The following is a 21,797-nucleotide window of genomic DNA, read 5'->3' on the forward strand; positions in this document are numbered from 1 at the left end:
TCTGCTATAAACGGAGTACCCAATCGCTCTCAATATAGCTTCGATATTATTCATTCTTCCTCGTAAATCTCGAAAGCTGTTTGGTTCTCATGTGTAGCGAATAGTCTTTGGTTTCTCGCTGTAAAGAAATAATATTTACTTTGCTAGCGTGTGCATTTCAATAGAAGCAATTTCATCAGCACTTGATATTGCTTCGTGGAACGTGTATAGAACGGAAACTAATAAAGACGAGAGGGCAATACAATATTAGTATTTGCTGGAGCCAGCATCACGGCACGAAATCCGGATGGTTGCTGGCGGTCTCAGGTTTGGGCGGCACAGCAGCACTGCCCCAACCACATATCTGCGCCATTCGGATGAGGTGCTGGCTCACCATGCACAGCGTCTTGTTCTTCCAAGCTAAATAGGCCTTTGGATATTGCCTGCGCAAAAGTGTAACACAAGAAGGTCTTCGTAAGGGCTCTTGTTTTGCCTACTCATGGAATGAACCTCAGCTCTTGCTATGCACTGCACTTCCGATTAGAAGCAATTTCATATATATATATATATATATATATATATATATATATATATATATATATATATATATATATATATATATATATATATATATATATATATATATATACTCTGAAGTCCTGTCAGTAGCTTAGCGTTCGGTTAAGCAGCCTTACTCCCTGAGACGGAATATCACTGCCGCTTTTCAAAACAGCCGCTTATGCAAACGGCCCATTCCATAATAAAGTATAGGGTTGATAGAAGGGGCAGAGATGTAAAGATAGGACTACGGAAGGACCTAAGACAGATTTCTGACGTCGCGTGCCTCTTGCCGGGATATGTCCAGTGCGCCCTCATCGCGCTTTCCGGTTGACGCAAGCATTTCTCTCGGACACGGTTTTTCACGAGACAGCGCTAAAGGCCGCATTCTCTAGACACTTCGGCGTTGGCGTAACTGGTGTTTTGCGCACAAACCATTGACATGGTTTGAGCAGTTTGTAGTTGGGAGATTACATGACCCGGCACTGACTCTTTGTCGGGTTGTGTGACGCTGCGCGACCACAAGAAGTGGCCCAGTAGGTAGGGCCTACCCACTTTGTCGACCATAAACCCTGACTGCTCATTGGAGGGTAAAATTCTAATGTTAAAGCACAGCTACTTTGGTCATCTGATGAGAAGAAAGGAGTGGCTGGAGAGAGATTTGATGTTGGGAAAGGTTGAGGGTCACTGGAGAAGGGGTAGGCAGCGAACGCGGTGGTTAGATGGCATCCTCGAGGCGCTGCAGATGAAGGTATGTGATGTTAGGAAGATAGCGAGAGACCGGAAAGGGTGGTTTGATATGGTCCATAGGGTCACGAAGAGTCGGACATGACTGACAGACTGAACTGAACTGAACCCACTTTGAGACGAGGTGGTGAGATTAGTAACGAGCCGTCCAGGCCCGTTAAACTCAGTTGAACGCCGTACCACTAAGAAACGTAAAGTTTGTTTAAAGCGTCATCTCCGAGGACTTATTCAAGCATGTGCTTCATGCTCATTACTCACAGCGAAACTCACTGCTACGGAGTGAAGATAACGTATACGTAAATTAAAGTGCGCGCGTGTCAGGAAAGCAGCGAGGGAGCATCTTGTGGCATGCTCAGACCTGGACTCGTAGCTTTATTGCATGAATCTTCATGGCGCATCCTGCAGTCGAAACAAACGCTGTTTGCGTGCGCTACCCGTGTCAAGTTTGCGGCGGTGACGTTAAACTCGAGGCTTTACATACCTCTAGGTCCTTCACATATGTGATAGCTTACAACAGTAGGCTAACCAGTTTGTGTGACATAATAGAGGCACAAGTTAACGTATTAGAGATGAAACGAGCATCAAAGCTCTCGCACGCAAAAAGGAACGGGAAAGGCAGCCGAAGCTGGGTGCTTTTAACACTGCAGCCTTCAAGAAGATGCCTAATATTATCCATTCCTTTCTTTAGAGAATCCAGCAACCGCTCTTCTCTTAGGCGGTGGAAGAATGTCTCAGTGAGACAATAAGAGTTATAAGTCAGCTTATCAGAGAATCTATAGCAGGTCAAATTTGCAGCACTACTTGCGCGCACCTTCCATGTCCTGTTTAGGAAAACACATAGCTTTCCCTCGACAGTGATTGGCCCTATGTTATTATGCTGCACAGTTAAGCATATATTAGCCAGGTTGTCATTATAAGCTAAGCTTTGTGCGAACTTCGCCGACTGTACAGCACAGTCCACTGTTAAAGGAAACATGAGACCACGTAGCTGCCACGCTTTACAAAGGTCTCTCGGGAGAGCCGGTCATGAACAGTGGCAAAAGGTGCATTGTTAGTGACCACTTTCGGCTGCTCTTCCCCGGCATGCACGTGGTGCCGTCACTCTTGCTAGTAGCCGGTAGCAGGGCTTCGCAAGTGATTCGAGCAATGCGATTGCATGTTCCCCTAATCTGTGTACAGTATTGTACGTGAAAGACGGCATTTCGTCTGGGTTAGATTCCAGTGCTCTGCAGGGCATGGAATGGTTCACTATGGTGGCTATTCATAAATCATTGCGCAGAACACCATGCAGAACATGCTGCGTAATGTGCACTTAGGAATTGACTGAAAACCTCATTCGTTGGAGATCGTGCCCCTCGAAGATGCTTGAAATACCGCACTATAATTTGTTCGTTAGAACGAGACGGTAGAGTGCGAATACGGCGTCCCTCAAATGCGATTGAAGGACTGCATCACGCCTCCCGCACAGTCCATGTCATCACACGCAGTGTTATTTTTAAGGTTACGACGTCACGCTATGGGTCAAAAAGAAGTGACGTCACGTAACAAGTATAAACAGCAACACGATGAATAACCGAGCTCCTAACATCTGCCAAGGCCTAAAAATGGCGTTAAAAGAGATGAGGTAATATTTCATACCAATGGTTCCACCCGTATCTAAAAGGATAACATTAGTTGAATGGATAGGCCTTTCCTAAATATTTTGCTTGAGCTTGGGATGGGCACGAACTAAGAACCTTTCATGCACAGCAGAATAACGAGCGATATTTAAAATATATATGCGACCTTAATAACACTGCTTGTTTTCGACAAACCTAACGCAGCGCAAGGGGCAAACATAAATGCTCGGATGTCGAGACTAGCCTTCTAATCTCTAGGCTGCCTCTACTAAATGCAGCCATAATGAATTGCCCGGCATGCTAGAAAGTTCATATTGTGGCGCCCAAAGTTGATGAAACCTGCAGTAAACAAGCTATGTACAATGTAAGAATAATGCTCTAATTACAGCTTTGTGGGGAATGATTTCCAGACGTCACCCCGTTTTGCAAAGTTAGTAGCTGCTAGCAAAGATTTGTCTTTATGGTGATCACTTTAAAATTTCCCAAACAAGATGCGAGAAATAGACACGTTTATATTTAAGCTGCTCCTTCTGGGCATAATTCATTTTTAATTCTCGTGCATGGAGAGGCAGGGGTATCATGGCGATGAACAGCCAGCATGAGAACGTTCCCAGTATCCAACGCAAGTTTCTTCAGTTGATCTTAAAAAAGCTGATTACATGATTATAGTCACTAAATAATTTCACAGTCGCGTGCATATATCTCATTTTAAATTCACTATTTATACAGTTCTGTAAACATAAAAATCTTGAAATAGCCCTCCATTTATATCCAAAGTTCCTTGAATGTATTATGAATTATTCCCGTCAAGCGGTGCATAATTCACTGCTTTTTTCTCACCATCCCCAGTTTGTATGTACATTCTGAAATAAAGATTGATTGATTGATTGATTGATTGATTGATTGATTGATTGATTGATTGATTGATCACTCGCTCTCCTCGGACGGCAAGTTTCTCTACAGCTGCCGCAGATCGACCGTGCTGCTTGAGTCAGCTCCCACCGTAATCTCCTCTTTCGATTCAGCATGCTTGTGGCAGAAGCCCTCCGGTGAGGTCTTTCTTATTCTCTCACCATCACGTCTTTCTTCCATAGTAACCATATTCCCTTTAGCGCCGATGTTGCCTTTTCTTTCTGCCCTGCAGTCTTTGCGTTAATCGTGGTATGCAGGTATACGCAATTCCTGTCATACCTACTTCCTTGCGTATAAACCACCTGTTGCAACCTCTCTCACATTCCGCATTACGCCACTATGATTCACCTTACTTCCCTGGTTAACACCCGGATAGTTGCCGCGCCAGCTAATACAAGGTTTACACGTCCGCATGCATATCATGTGAACTTCTTTGGAGGGTCACCACACCTTGCCCACCACCTTCAGATTGCGGATTTGCCTCCTCTCGGCATATACCCTTCTTCTTCCCCTTTAAGCCCTGTTCGAGGGATCCCCACTGCTTGTATTTTCATGTGACACCAGGTCTTTAGGCTAGCATTGTTCTTAAAGACTTGTTAGCACAGAGTAAAGACAGATTACTTCATGAAGCTACTCGACACGTAAATTAATAAGTGAAAGGCCATAGCAAAAGGGTTAGAATGAAAATAACCCATTGCAGAAGGTGTTTTATCGACGTTCAATCATAGGCGAATAGTTCGCTCATGACTTTAGCACATCAATTCAAAGAGCCGGACACACAATTCGGCACACTGGGCGTCGTCTCAGAACACATTTAGATCATGTACCATATCTTGAACTATAAAGTAAATCGTCCTGGCTCTATTATTCCTCTTACTGCAATAAATCAAAACTGGGTATCAGAAACATAGCAGTGTCGCGCAGATATACATTTCAGAATGAAACATATCTGAGGCTCCATAAGCTCCAACTCCCTCGGCGAAGATTTTGCATCTTGTAATTTAGAACCATCCTGCTTTCCTATTATACATTTTGTAACAATTTTTTCAGGTCCTTTATTTAGGCCCTGCACCACTGGAAGCTACTTGGTATGGCGAAAACGCTACGAAGGGGCAAGTAATAGAGGTTCGACTCGCCGAACCTGCTACCAAGGAGAAGGTGCTCTCCAGCGCAGAATCCCTAAGCATTTGTACCAGTGCCTCAGGTGCAAAATGCTACCCTCGCTATTAAGAAACAACCGTCGAATGCCGAAGAGGCACAGTACAGCACATAGCTTCATTGTAGCGTTGTTCTCCAGGTCAGTTGCTAACAAGAGCTACTAATCACGGTGCAAGACAGACGTGCATATTGTTACGAGTAGAATTCACGCACCGATTGTAACACCACTCTGAAATCGAGGGGCACCGCTTAGCCCCACAAATCAACACTGAACGTCATCTTCGTCCACACACCCAGACACTTCTTTCTTCACCTGCTTAATGCCAGCGTGGTACACCACATAACATTACCCCCGCCGCAAAAGCATAGTACCGGTGCGTTCTAGGTAAACGAAACAGGGCTGTGCTTTTGCGGGGCTGGTGCTTTAACACCACTGAAAATTTTTCAAATATTTCAAATGTTTGGTTCTGGAGATTGCAATGGTAGATCATCTGAGAGGCATGCATGTGCAGTTATACCTTACTGTATATTTCCCTACATACTAGGAACCTTCAAATAATACTCCTCTTGAAGTTCTTTATTTTTATTAATGCGGCGTCGACGTGAAACCTTCGGGCGCCTGAACCAACACAATCAATTCCCTACCTCTCTCCAATTGCTTCCGCCGGCCAATATTCCACTTACACCCTTACCCCGGCCTCTTCACACTTCCGCCAATGACCTCTTGACGTTCAAGCTGCATTCGCCTTCTCCGCCTTTCATTCCAGCCCTCCTGTTGGACTGTTCCTCCTTCCTTGTACGCATTCTCTTTTCACAGCATTTACCCTTCAAACTCTAGCAGTGGGCTACTTACACCAACTACTATGCTGTCTGCTGCTACACCGACAATAGCATCGCCGACAACACGCAATCCTGATAAGGATGCTCAAGAGCTATGCTCTGGCAAATATAAAAATGAAATCTGTTTATTTAGTTTCTTGTTACCTCCAGGTGCTGTTTTGTTTAAGCTTCGAAAATGCCGTTGACCAGAATAATAATTTTCAGCATAGAATTTCTTTGCACCCTGCTGCCGGCGACCACAAGGAGACGTTGAGTCAAAAATGAAAAGCCGACATCCGGGAACGAATTTTATGTCATCCGGCACTGATAACGCTTCATCCGGTAGCCGAAACAAAACGGCGAAATACAGGCAACGGACGAGATTTAACGATACGAGTTCTCCGCTCTTTAAGGCTTGTCCGCCCTCCCCAAAGATGAAGCTGCGTACCCGCACATTCACGTAGGCAGAACGTCGCTTGAAGCCGGCGGTCGAGGCAGTTAAAAGCACACTGGGGTATTGCGCATAAAGTCTGTCACTGTCATTTGGAGACAGCTCATGGTGTTTCCCATTTAGCAAGCAGAAGTACACACGCCCGGAGAGCGTTCGAACATGCTGCTTGTACATGTTACTCAGACCTGCGTCGCGTCACGATCGGTGTGTACTGCATCACTCTGCATTTCTACACCGTCGCGTCACAGCTACTGAAGGCGGGGAATGGAGTCTTATGAAAGAAGAGGTAGAAATCGTGTTGTGGCAAGCATCACGGTGCGAGGTATACGTCACAACAGACGACTGCACCCTCTGCAGACAACGATCTAAGGCCGTAACCAGTTTACGCTTACGTCTATTCTCATTTGCGCGAGAGGCAGAAATTATATTTGAGCAGCGGATAACAACCTGGGTACACCGAAGTATCTGCCGATTCGAATATTACAATCTAGCGACTCTTCTTACCAGATTCCGTAGCCTGCCAAGCTCGCCCATACGAAGCTGTGCAGGAGCAGGGCCAGTCCGAGGGGCACCGACAGCAACCACGAGAGATTGGCCATCCGTCGACTCGCTTCGAGCCAAGACAGGGTTAAGACCAGCGACAGGCTGGAGGCCAACAGCAGGCTCATGCAAAACAACACGTGGTGTCCCACGTGACTCTCGTCGCGAAACCAGTCTAAGAAGGCCTGCAAGAGTACATCAGTGGTTGCATTAGCAAAGGTATTCGTGGAGCGCATTAGTTTTTGCGATTGAACGCCAACGTGGATGATGCCACCGACCCACTACGGTGAGACCTCGGCTCCAACTATCACGGGCCAACTTTCGCCACAAACCTTGAGATGTGAATAGCGAAGTACGATGATTTGATATGGGCCCATGAAAACGTGCCAGAAGGCGCACCTGTGATGTTATAGGGGTCGCAATATTACTTGCCACTGTTTTAGCCTAATTAAATGTATACGGCTTAGTCCCTTTGGTCGGTTGGCAGTAAGACGTGCCACGTATTTTTTTTAATATTTCTCAACATTTGGAGTTACTCTAAGAGTAACACATGTCTTGTATGGGTGCTCTCTCAGGTAACCGTTGCGGAAAGCGTCCTTGAAAAGCTGAAGCGCGAAAAGGCGTTTTCGCCGTAAAGCTGCTTCGAGAAACATTATAGGTAAATCACGCCAATTATCTAATCTATGTATCTACCATATATTCTAAAGGACATATAGTTGTCTTTCTGTACCGAAGAAAGATAAGCTTATATGGCAGGGATCGCGCAGTCTTGCACCCTGCTCAGCAGATATTGATGGGAAAGCATTAAGTGGCTATGGCTATGACCTTGTGTCCAGAGTTTCTAACCACGATTGAAGTGAGCTCGAATGAGTTAGGCATAAAAGAACAATTGTATGTAAAAGAGGACCAAATAATCTCACCAAAAAAGGTGTGTAGTCGAAGTGGAGTCATCAGTTTTTTTACCTATAGCCAGAATAGCCAAGCAGGAGTTGAAACTAGCGGAGCGAGCTAATGTCGACGTCTAAACAGACGTGACGTCATACAAACAGAGGACGATGCGGTTTTCCTTACACATCACCCCTTACACACGTACACAAAATGTCAGGGATGCTGTGCCTATAAAACATTTTTATAAAACACCCGTCCTATCACACATTACATTACAGGTTATCTCACAGCTTAATTTGACCTTGGTTGACGAAGCAACCCCGCTTTCGCTTATATAATGGTATGGAATTGCAGGGTGTGGTTTTATAACTGTAATTAGAACTTTGTGTTTATGCTGAAATAGTGGCACATTGTATCAATAAATTTTCTTTAAAGCTCTGCACTAGAAAGTGACAGCTAAAGGAAAGGTTTACAGAAAGAAAAGGTGACGCATCTGTCACTTACCCATCGGCACCTGAACGTGCCGTAAGGCAAATGCGCAAGGCGGGAGTGAAAACAAAGAGTTGGTTGGTTGGTTTGTGGGGTTTAACGTCCTAAAGCGACTAAGGCTATGAGAGACGCCGTAGTGGAGGACTCCGGAAATTTCGACCACCTGGGGTTCTTTAACATGCACTGACATCGTGAAAGACTGATTGACATCGCAGGCCACACGAACAGATTCTCCAAAAACACAGCCCTCGCCGGATCAGGTTGGAACCTGGCTACTCCATTCAGCAGTTAGCGTTTCAACCAGTGAGACCCCACTGAGAGGCAAGTGACGTACTCGGTCACAAAGTTGGTGCGGAGTTGCCCTGCTAGCATGCAGAGCTGAAGGTTAAATCGTGGATCGATATGACCTCTAATGGGAGGCGCGCCGCCGACACAAATGTGAGCTTCGCAGGTACGGCCACCGCAGCGCCGACCGTCGCCGCAATCGCTCACCCTCGCCAGCTGTGTCTTGTAGTTTGCCCGTTGGCTCGCCAGGTACGTGTTACCTGCCGCTAGGAGGAGGAGGTGAGTAGCATCCCAGCAGATGCGCGCGCCTCCGCGGTAAGGAGGAAGTACGTTTAGGCACAGCGAATGCGCGCGCCCAACGCAGAGCTGGTAGAATGGAGCAAGCAAGCATTAGCCGGTATCATATGCGCAAGGTATGAAGTTGGTTCCGCATAGATCGCCGGTGAACAACGGTGCGTTCAACAGAACGCTGGTTACGTTCGATGCAGCGCTCGGTCCCCCAGAACTAACAAACACCCTCTTCCAGAGACAAAACAGTGGAGGCGAAATGAAGATGTGTAAAATATCCAGGTGGTTGATATAACTCCGCAGCTCTCCACTACTGCTCATATTTGTCTATTTCCACTTTCACTCCCATCTACCCCTCTCCCGTTCAAGTGTTAGTTGACCACATAAAAAACATGTGACATGTCTGTACACCAATTTATTCATTTATTACTTAAGCTTTCGCTCCACATTCGATTCAGCAGCGTTGAACAGTTGTATATTTTAACTTCCCAAACAGTACCAACGCGAACAAAAAGTGTAAAATGTTTGTCATGCAGTCACATACTCGTACCTGCCATCTGTTCAAGCGAACTTCGAAGTGGTAGCCGCATTTGTCACACGGATAGGCGTCCGCATGATATGTGCCGCCCCACAAGTTGACAGTCCTGACTGGGAGGCCTTGAATGCAAAAGCGGGAGAGTTGTATCAATATATTTTACCCTAACGCATTACTGCTAGATTCGAAAAACTTCTCCGGCCTTATTCACCGTTCTCGACTTTGACACACAACCTAGCCACATTATAACGTCATTAGATCACAACTAGCAATCGCACGTCCTTCACTCAAATAAAGTCGCTACTTAGGGAAATTTTGACTCTGCAGCAGTTGAATTATATTTACACTGCTTCGGCCTATTTTACACAAACATTTGCCTAAAAGATGCTGTCTAGTTGAAGAGAGCCCACACTGCTGAGACTGTCTTCCTGAGACTAGCCTATTTGTGTATAAATATCTCACTGATCGCGCCATTGACGCTACGATAAACTAAGATAGCCTAGATATCTGATTAAAAAGTTCATTTACTCTCAGTCTAAGCACTACGTGGTGTTATAAGTGCAAAAATAAGCTTATGCGAAAACAAAGACCAGACAAAGACGAAGAAGATATATGCATACCACAAGATATACACATGACAACGTGTCCACATATGTACATTTCACATTGCAAATGAGAAAAACTGCTTGTTTCTTATTAACTCTTCAAGGGTATTTACTTATTTCTAGCCTCATTCTCGACACATTACGTTATCATGATGGAACCCCCCCCCCCCAAAGTTTTACGTTATTGTTCGATCATGGTCTAAAAAACTATTTTATTTCGTTGTAACTTTTATACCAGACAATATAAAATGTGTCAAAAATTCATTAATGTGCATTTCAAGAATGACAGGTTTTTCGCACTTAAAATCATGACTTCCGCCTTTGTGCATCGAGGTCAGGAAGCGTGACTTCTCGGCCAGTCGACCAGGATTCGATCCCAGTCACGGCGGCAGCGTTTCAATTAATGCGAAATGGCAGTGTACTGAGTACTGCACAATGGCAGCGAATGTTAAATACCACCAGGAGGTCGATGTTACTGGGGGCCCTCCATTACCTCGTCACTTATAACTTCAGCTTCTTTGTGGCATTAAACCCCATAATCAAAACAAAAATAAACTGTTGCAGATTTAACAACACCGCGGCAGGACGACAGCCAGCAGTGATGAGACGTTAAGTAAGTTTCTAAAGCCATAGGCGCAGCCGTCGTGTGGCAGCGGTTATTCTTGGATGTGCATATATAGTAATGCCACTAAGGAAAGGTGAAGGAACTATTCTTTGACTCAGTTGGTCAGTAGAGTTTAGCCTTTGAGAATATAGTTTCGAATCTAAGGTAATGTTCGTGATATTATTTAGATTTGTTCCAAATTTTTTTGTCGCTATTGTCAGGTTTAAATTAGCATAATCAAAACTACGAGTATGTTCCTCAAAAGTGCGATGCACACTTTGAAGAGCGTGTCAAGATGTTAAGAGCCCGCATCATCAATTAGGCAAGTGTCCGGCCGGGTGCAAGACAGACCCGGATACCCAAAAATGAGAAGGGGAAAAAGTGTTGTGGTAGGTATATTACTGTAGTCGACACTAGTTACGCGGATGTAAGAAACCAGAGCACTGGGAAAACTTCAGATGCGGGTGGAGGGCACGACTGATAGACTTGTACTCACTGATCGATGCCCGTCCATCCGAAATGGTAGTCCCAGCTTTGGAATATAGATGGCTGGTATGCGCGGATGAGGCTGCTAAATGCAAGGAAAGAAAAAAAAATGTGCATATGTTATATTAAGAGGGATGTGGGAATGATCATAAAGTTGCCCATTCCCGCCGTCACCATTTGATTCTAAGACAGGGATGGTGTCCACGTTTGCGAAAGGTGCTGCACGCTGCATATTCGCCACAAAACGAAACAGCTCAACATGTGCACTGTTTAATGACCTTGATCAGAAGATGGTATTACGTTTTCGGGAGCGTTACAGCTTTTCTTACCAAATTGAAGCCCGGGAGCACGAAGCCTGGATTTTTATAGATAAGGAATATTCACCATTCAATGCAGTATACTATAATTGTTATTGTTGAAGACCTGCAAGAGATAACGGTAGTGTCCCAGACCTAGATGTAGGGTAGGTACAAGTATGTTCAGATATCTAAAGCGACAAATATAAGGGTGGTGTCTCAGGCCTCAATGTAATATATATATATATATATATATATATATATATATATATATATATATATATATATATATATATGTGTGTGTGTGTGTGTGTGTGTGTGTGTGTGTGTGTGTGTGTGTGTGTGTGTGTGTGTGTGTGTGTGTGTGTGTGTGTGTGTGTGTGTGTGTGTGTGTGTGTGTGTGTGTGTGTGTGTGTGTGTGTGTGTGTGTGTCCACTACTGAGAAAGGTTTCCAGCTTGTCCTGCTCACATGATCATAGGAATAGACACCATCTCCAGCATGACCATCTTTGATAACACACTATTTTTTGTGTCTTCTGACTAGGTATGGTAACTGATATTAAACTATAATATTTTATTCATTACATCAACTCTCCACACGTTATTTCACGACTGAACGTGACACATACTCATCAAAAATAAAAACAATGACCCAATGACAATAGCAAGTGTAATTTTCTAGTGTTGTGGCTCATAAAGCACAGGCTATTACTAAAGAAATGTAAAAGGATTCACCTATGCATAAAGGAAGTCGAGAGCGCTCAATTAAGACATACTTTTTCAAATAAAGATAAGTAGCCCTTGTCTTGCAAAATCGATCCACTGATATTTTACAATCTTTGTGGCAGACGCCACAAAGCGAACTGGATTGACAAGCATTGATAAATTTAAGGAACACTTTGGGTGTCCGTTGGCACTTGTTATACATGCTTTATTGCCACTGAAACCAACAAAATATGGAGAAACTGTGCTGCAGTTTCAAGATGCCGCACAAATTTTCAGTTTACTTCGCAGGCAATTGAATTTCAATTTCCGTAGGGACTAGCAAGTACATAGGCACTGGAAAAATGTTATGAACATATTTACAGCGGGAAGCAAGGTCAAGATATTCCTGTCAACATCCTTGTGAATAATCTCTCAGTACTTAGCACCTTTCCCACAATGCACCTCCGCTGAGGTGGCCCAGGGGTTAGGGCGCACGGGCCCTGAAGCTGACACTAGTTCAAACCCGGCCGCGGCGACTTCTTTTCGCTGCAGGCAAAAAACAAGGCGCTTGTATACTGTCCAATTTTACTGCATAGTTACGAACCGCATATAGCGTAGATTTCCTGTGGCTTTCACTCCAGCATCTCTTATAGGCTTAGTTGCTCTCGAATGAGAATTTCCTGTGAAGCAACCATTCAACCTGAATTTCTCACAATATGCGGCGCCTCCTGGGGAGAGGCGAAAATTGAGCTGTTACCGGTTGAAACGAAACGCGCTCTGCAGACGCAGCAGCGATCCGGTTTCTGTAGGTGCCAACTGGGAATGTGTAGTACCAAGCGTTTACTTGACAACTGCTGCCATCTCTCGCATGCGCCTGTAACTAGCATGAATTGAGCATAAACAGTGGGGCCTGCCTGTTTTGTTTTTCAGTGTGTGGAGTTGGGATAAGCAGGGCAGCGCAAGCGCAGTGAGGTCATGCTAAAACGCGGATGGAAGGGAAACAATTCTCGTTAGGTTTATTTATTTATTTATTTATTTTTTACACAATATTGCTAGCCTCTAGGTTAGGCTGTAAGTAGGAGCCGGCAATAAGAAAAACATAATGTGATCATGGTCGGCAGCCGACAGATTAAGAGTTCTGAAGGAAAAGTCCACTTCGACGGCTCAGTCATGAACAAAAGAGGAAACATGAGCACCGGTGATTGTCAATCAGCCTCTAACAAGAGGGGCAAACAGAAAAACAAGCAACAAGTGTTTTCAAAGAAGGACGCCTTCCTTGTCAAGTGAGTGGCATCAGAAAGCATGGGCAGTGCCTGTCATCACGAACTGATACTTTGCAAAGCAAACCTTTCCGCAACTAGATTTCGAACACGAGTAAACTAAGATGTGGGCTTCGCTAACCCATGCAATGGCGCATATACTATTCTCGCTATTTTCTTTATTATTTTATAGAAACGCCGCACCTGATCATGCCTGGTTTAAACTTGCAAATTACACTCGCGCTGTTGCAGTAAATATCGCCGTCATCATCATGTGCAACACACACTCGAGCTGTAATACAGATATTGCCGCCTTCCTCAAGTTCAATCAGCGCTTTCCTTCATTTATCAAACGGAAATACATCACACACATACGCCATCTGCGCGAGTGCAGGCGACGCCCACGAGCATAGTGTCAGGCGAATGCACCAGGGGGTGCGAGAAAACGAAAAATTAATAAAGCAATGCCAACGTCTATATGTCACAGCAGCAGACGTGTAATGCTCAGGGTCTCCTTCCTTCAATGCTTTGAAGGTTTCTTAGCAACATACACGCTGCGCCCACGTACTATTCCACGGCACCTTCAAAGGGCGCCCCTCTTCTTTCCTAGGCACGGAACAAGGCGTCCTTTTCCTCCACGATTACTTTCGTAGCACCGCTTCGGTAGACCGACCTCAGCTACATTTGCGCATCATGCCTATTGCCATATTGCCTCAAATGTTTAGTAGCCAGCTTGCCCAACAAGGATCATGTCTGATAACCGAAGCATGTTCAGCTTTCATAAAGTCGAGCTGACTGGATCAGTATGGTCCACTTAAATGTCGTTATTGTAGTAGGTGCCTCATAAAGGTAGTGTGGAACAAGAGGTGAAATAAGAATAGTGACTTTTTTAAACACACGAGATCTTTGTTGCCGAAGAAATGACAATTTAATGTACCAGGAAAGTTTACACACACAAGTCGAAACGGTGGCGAATGTTCGGGCTGCAGTCTCCACGAGGCCAACAAGAGCCGCAGGCACATATTAATCAATCCAATTTTTAATACCTGCAGGACGTTTGAGTATTAATCAATTTCGACGAGTCTTCGTTTTAATAACTCTGATCAATTGTTCGCTTGTGAGCAAACACTGTTAAGGACTGACAGCCACCCGAATAATCATCTACGTGTAAGGCCGCAACCTCAATTGTTAATTACGGTTCGCAAAGAACGTTTTTACTATAAAATGAAAGTGCATTGGTTTACCTCTGCTGGCGGTCAGGTTCAATGCGTAGTTCAGCGCCGGACTTCCTCCACTCGTTGCGGAAGCATCAGCCCATGCAGGATCAGCCACTGCTGTGGCCGGAGGCTCTACCAGACAAGCATCCAAAGCTGGAACCAGTGCCGTATTCGCAGAAGGAATATCAGGAGACTCAACAACTTCCATCACCGCATCGGCTGCTTCCACGAGTTCTTGCCGACGGACCACCTCTAAGCCGAGTGAAGGCGCGGCGGCGGGACGCGAAGCTCTGCCCAGTATCGTCACACAATGTAAAGCCGGCGCTGCACCATGTTGCGAAGAAGCTGAATTCCCAGAGGAATTCTTAGCTTTGGAAGTTGTCGATTTCTTTAGAGGCTCTTGAGTTCGCCCACCAAGATGCTGTTGCTCCATTCTTGTACCGGTTGTCGACTCCGATCTGTATTTCGTGAAGAATCAATCACAGCAGTGCAGCTCCTTTTCAATGTTAATGAAAATACGTCCAGTCGCTAAAACCTGTCAATGATAGTATTGTTAAGGGGCGACAAGCAAGAGAACGGCACTGCATGGTGACGTGGTGAAGGATCATTTAATGGCTGGCCTAGCGTGAGGGCTCCTCTTGCGCCATTGCCGATCTTCTTCGTAATGATATTAATTGGGAATGTACACAAGGCATTCATAGTTTACAAAACCGCCGTACCTTCGAGCGCTTACTTTACGATAGTGGGGACTCAGTGTAGCGGCTGATGTCTTCGCAAGAAAACGGTGCAAAATCAGCAAAAATTTCATAAACAACTCCTTTTGGAAATACGCTACGTGCAAAAACATTCGATGCTAGCGGCTTAATTCCAGTTTTTACGAGGTTGTGCAATGGCAATAGATATTGAAGTGGTAAGATTGTAATCGATTAGTGTTCAGTAATATTATAGTTGTTATTCTGGGAGAAACAAATTACCCTGAAATCAATTACACAAAAATTACTTTTTTCAATAACAGGTACAATACAGTTTTATGAGCAGTGATGCTGGTCGCAACATTTTGTTGCAATCAAGTTTGGTGGCAATTTAAAACCCGTTCTTCACGTGTTCCGTGCGGACTCATCAGCAAAGTTAAAAAGACTACTATTGTTTCTTAGTATTGCTGAAGCAGGTTCGTTATAATTACGTTTTCGTTAGGCAACGCGCTACGTGTAACAAGTAACTGCCCTCGCTACTGTTCTCGATCGAGAAGCTCAAGTTTCTGTAGGCAGGCAGAGTTCGGTAGTTCCAGAACCTATGTTTCGCCCTAATGCATTAAATACAATTAAAACTCCTTCAAGTTGCAGTAGCTCCAGCTCAGTTACATGAACAAATCTATGCTTAAAATGCTCATCGGAATCACAAAGTTCAAAAGGTTTTTATAGCGCATCAATTTGGACGAAGAAACTGTCAATAATTTGGCATGTGCTCGAGGCTTTCATGTATTGTAACTAAGGTTATGGCAGATACCTTATTGGAGAGCTTTGAATAATTTACCCATGTTGTGCAGAGTACTGCCGACAAGAGTCTTTCACTTTTTGCCTATTCCGCTGCCTTGCACCGCGACCAGGTACAAACCCCGGTACCAGAACTCTGTCATCGAGTATTTTAATCACTAACCTACCGCTCGTGGTCCGTTTGTTAAATCCTAGCCATTTAAAGCAGAAAATATGCTCACTTTTGAGACATAGCGCTTCTTTGAAGGCGCCAGCGGAACGCACAATGTGCAGCTATCGCAACGTACAGGTGCCCCAAAATAAAACGAAGCACGAGAACGGAAAACGATATATTACGCGACACGTCCTACAAGCAGGTGCGCATGCGCGCACAGCTAATTGCGCATTATGACAAAAGCCAAAATTTGATGGTCGCCTCCGGAGTAGCCTAGATGAAGCACAATGTATTTCATAGACCCGTGTTCTGTTTATTATTGGATAAACTGAACTTGCTGCAGGTACAGCTAGCGGAAGCAGCGGAAATTGCATGTCGCTAAGCGCAGAAAATTGCAGACTGCTTACCAAAGGTCAGGCCTTCAACTGCTTGAAGGTGATCACTGTCCTCTTCTTTCTACTCCGCTAAAGATAGGATGAGGATGATGATAATGTCCTGAATCAAAGTGGCTCCCACTCGCGGCGGAGGTTGGCCGGATGCTTTGCAGACAAAAGACTTGTGGATAAGGATGAGAGCATTTGGAGGAAATGAAAAGAAGGAAAAGCAAAAGAAGGTAAGATGCCCACTTGGTAGCCGCTGATCTCCCTCTTCTGTCTTATGGGCTTCTTAGGAGGAATAAGTACAGTAGAAGTGAGCATAGGATACAACGTTCAGTGAAAGGTTAGTGATGGATAACGAGGACTAGAGATGCTATAGACCAACACCGATCTGTGACGTAAGCACGATGCGGTGGCGCTCCTATCGCCAGCGTGGTCCGACTGGGGTTGAAAAATAGGCTTAGCGCCCATAGGAATACATGGAAGCGAAATATTCCAAAGCAGTTTTCTAATTTCACGGGTCATCTGCGATCTCGTTATTCGGTGCAGAGCAACCATGGACGTCCTAGAACAGATCACGAAAGTATCAAATCTCATCAACGAGGCGAAGTATTTTTAAAACACCGCGAAACGTATGCGGGTGTGAGTTGGCAGGGCGACCCATAGAAACACATGTAAACACAACTTACCGCAACAATTTACTCGGTTCAGCAGCGTTGAACCCTTCTCATTTTTTGGTGAACGTCTTGTATCACGCCCTGACATCATGTTGCATGGCACACTACATTCCCTTGCAAGTACTGCAAGTCTGACGAATTGCGGGACAGTTCACAGCACGATAAACTGACCGCGCACAGTTGCAGATGGCAATGTGTCACCGGCGCTGTCTCTAGCAGACGCTCCGGAGCTGGAGGGGGCCGCGGTGGGTATCGCCAGATACGCTGTCGTCTGCTGCAATGCGCGAATCTCGTTCTGTTCATATTGTCGTATGGCGTTTGACAACTGCTTTTTAAATGTAATTCTGTCTAGCACGTATCACGAGCGACAGTATTATCAAGCTTATTTACCCTAAGCGGCAGCATATCAGACTGTAAGCATAACTGCGCGATTCGCTACACCCAGCTTGCCTTTTGGCGGTGTCTGGATTCATAACACAGGTTATTCGGGGAGTTTTAAAAGTAGACTGCCTCCGCAATTACGCACCCTACTTTATCACACACTTCTTCAAAGCGCTGGTCAACGTTTAACGACCGGCCACCACTTCTGATGCTCTGTGAAATGAGAAAAATGCTCCGGTAAGTTGTGTTTACATGTATTTCTACGGGTCGCCCTCCCAACTTGCACCCCCATACGTTTCGCGGTATTGTAAAAATACTTCGCCTCGTTAATGAGATTTCATACTTTCGTGATGTGTTCTAGGATGTTCATAGTTGCTTTGTACTGAATAACGACATCACAGGTGCCCCGTGAAATGAGAAAACTGCTTAGAAATATTTCGGTTCCATGTATTCCTATGGGCGCTAACCCTATCTTTCACCCCCAGTCGGCTGCGACGCCGCGAGCGCCCCCTTTGTTTGTAAACACGGTGTTGGTCTATATATGCAAAAGTGCAAACAATTTGGCTACGGTTAGAAAGGTATGAAGTCACCCAGCTAATTATGAAGTTAGGAAGGGCAATAAGATCAAGTTTTTTAATAAGCATACAGTGTGAAATGCGGTCAAGGGCTGTACTGAAATCCAAAAATATGACATCAATCTGGTCTGATTTATTCAGAACACTTGCGAAGCTACGGGTAACAGAGGTCAGCTGAGTTACAGGAGAAATAACCCTTCCTAAATCTGTGCTGAAAAGAAGAGTAGACAATATTTTCAATTAGGAATTTAGTAATTTTATTGGTGATAATGTGCTCAATGAGTTTGCAACAACCAGAAGTAATAGAAATCAGACGATAATTATATGCCACCAACGCGTCTCCCTTCATAAACTCTGGCACAATACGTGCTGTTTTCCAGTCAGAAGAGTTGAAGGGGTGCTACTAGATGATGTTGAGGCGTTAAAAAATAATAATTGGAAATTTGGAGATGGCTTCAGCATAGCAACGCAGAAGACAGATCGGTATTTCGTCAGGTGCAGGGGATGTCTTTGTATCCAGGTTTAACAACATCGCAACCTCACCTGAAGACGATACAACGTCCGGGATAACTCAGCATGCAAGATCAACATGATGCTCTTGTGAAGAATGTTCAGGAAGCCCACTGTGAAAATGAGAATTAAATTATCGGCTATGGTTGTTTTGTCGACAAGGACCACGCCGTAATGAATTATTTGATCAAATGTTTTTTCTTTTCGCATAATTTTCTATAATTTCTTTGGTGCAGTCCTAATACAATTTAACGACGTATGCTTGAAATAGTATTCTTTAGATTCCTTAACGGCTTTACTAGGTTCTGATATCTTAGCTTGTATAATGCCACTACAGGTGCTGCCTGCTTTTACCCTTTAATTTTTCTTGTTAAATGCAAGATTTCTCGAGTAATCCAGAGGGAATGTTCGTCAATTTTCTTTATTTTGTTCCAGTAATTGCACATCTCCTTGATTTTATTCCACAGATCATCTACGCCAGTTCCTTGAAAGTAATCTAGCACACTTTCACCCTGGGCTTTAGAGAAATATTTTAGAGATGAGTTTCCGTGGAGGCAAGCAGGAAGCAAGCAGGAAGGTAATTGCAAGGAACAGAAAAAATTACCGACGATTACGTTACTTCCTAATGCGAAATTTGAGCGCAGCAAATAAGCTGTTTCACCTTTTCGATAGATTGAGGTAAAGAAATCAACACATGTATGCGCTATCACAGAATTTTTTAGAGCGCGCGAAGAAAGGAATTAAGTTCGAGCCGGCGCTTTGACAACCGGAGACTCGCAGGAAGAGGGGGGAGGGGGGCGGCGTGTGCACCCAGCGGCAAACGATGGGGGCAGAAGCGCGCGCAGCAAGCGGACAACGCGATAAAGGGAGGAGGGAAGAGATAGCAGTGACTGACTGATGCTGCTGACGATGATAGTGAGTCAACCCTAGCTGCGGAGTTGGTTTCAGGGTTAACGCCGCCGATTCCGATGCAAACAATATGATACCCTCGCTTCCTTAGCGCCAAGAACCAGGTCTAGCCGTGGGAAGGTGGTCACGTATTCGTCGACGTGCCGGGGCCTACGTGAAATAACCGGCGCGTCGGCAACTGAAGAGCACCCTATCCGCCACACAGGAACAGGGGGGGGGGACCCTCCCCTCCTCTTTCTGCATGGCGGCGACGGTGTTCTATGCAGTCACGTTATCTTTACTCCCTAGCGGCGTCAGCGGCATCCAGCGGTATCAGTCGGTCGCTGCTAGCGCTGGGGGGATGAAAGGGGGGCGGAGCTGGTTACGAGGCCGACGACGACGCCGACGCCGACGCGAAACTCAGGAACGGACGCTAAAGAGCTGCGCTCTAAAAATACACCATGCTGTGATCTGAAACCCAATGTTCATCTGTGACCGAATACTGATCAAGTGACCTAATTGCAAACATTAGGTCGAGCGCTGAATTACAGATTACCTGGACATGACTGGGCTCTTTTACCACTTATTGCATATCATGGTTAAACATTATATCACACAAATGCCTATACTGCACACGTCGGCTTCGATCAGGAAAAATAAAATCCAATCTATTTCTGGCAGAATGAAATCACTCGCCAGAAGCATCTTATCATGACGAAAAGTATTATATGGTCAGCCAAATCCTTCAGAAACTGCGGTGGGAAATCGGGCACCCGATAGGCAGCAAACAACAACAAAGAAATGCGCCAACAAGACAGTTTTACCGAAACGCTTTCGTGATAATCATGATTCCCAAGTTGATTGACTACGAAAGGTTTGATAGTGTTTTCAACCGAAACCACAACACCACCACCACTTGAGGACCTGTCTCAAAGAAACACCTGATATGAGGGCGGAAACCAGTCGGCGTCATCTATATCCTCGCGCAGCCAGGTATCCGTGATGACGACTATATGGGGGTCATAAACTAAAATGATAGCTTCCGAGTGGTCTCTCTTATATAATATACAATGGGCATTTATGTTTAACAACTTCAATTTCTTCACACCGGGTGGCGGAAGCCACTGTTTTGGCTTTTTCGGTTATCATGCAGCCTGGAGGCAACAATTATTATCATCCCATTTAGAACACCCCCATCTACTCGTAGTTTATCGTTTATTAGTGCAACTTTCTTGCCCTGAACTTTCCCAAGCTTGGCTCTGTCCCACAGCAGTTTGAGATTCCTCAGTGTGTTATTCTAGTAATCGTTTTGGATATTGACCTTAGAGCCTTTACATCTGCGAGCGTTTGTTTAGGATTAGTTGCTTTTCGTTACAGTCTTGAAAAAATAATAATACAGGGCTCTGTTCGCCTGATTTTACCCAGCCTGTGGATTTTGTCAACTGAGGTGTACTCGACGCCCAGTTTGTTTGGGAACATCTTTGCACAATTTTGTTTTCAAAACGGAGTCAGTTTCGTCACCTTCGTCTTCTTCTGGAACAGCAAAAACGATTAGATTTGACCGCCTACTTCTGTCCTCGAGGTCATTAATTTTAGCTTGTAATAAACTTACTCTATGTTGGACTCCCTCTATTTTTTTTATTTGATAGTTTTTCCACCTTAACAAACTTTGCGCAGAAGTCAGTTATCAGCATTTTCATATTAGTCTGTTAAATTGAAAAGACCGCTACACAAACCGTAAGTTTATTTTGTCCTGACAGTAATTGTATGTATAGATACTGACTGCTGGGTTCAACTTTGAGTGTCGGGATTCGTTTCCCCATCATCACATAGTAGAAGCTTACAAACACAATACGCATTATACGGAATGCATATATGAATCATTGTGGGCACGGCAGACCCAAAAGACAAGGGAAATCGCTTCTAATTGTACTATAAGAAGCACAATTTTGGATAAAGCAGAAGTAAGGCGCGTGAGACCTCATGCCGTTGCCTGGTCCGCCGTGCCCACTGAATATGAAGGCGTGCGGATGGTCTTTTACAGCCACGTTCGTTGAGGTAATGTGGCCGCGAGGCGACGCTGACTCCGGGTGCAGCGCTGCTCTTTCGTTCCTGACATCACTCAGTGGACGAAATCGGTGAAGGAGGATTATCGATGCTGCGTGTACCTGGCTGCGCGTGCCGGTTGACGATGTATTTTGACAGTTGCATGCTTCGGTGAAACCAAGTAGCATAACCTGGATAAAGCAGAAGAAAGGCGCGTGAGGCCTATTGCTGTTGCCTGGTCCGCATGGCCACACTG

This window comes from Amblyomma maculatum, chromosome 8 (genome assembly GCF_055883805.1).
Source record: "Amblyomma maculatum isolate TAMU_Amacu chromosome 8, ASM5588380v1, whole genome shotgun sequence".
Taxonomy (NCBI): Eukaryota; Metazoa; Arthropoda; class Arachnida; order Ixodida; family Ixodidae; genus Amblyomma; species Amblyomma maculatum.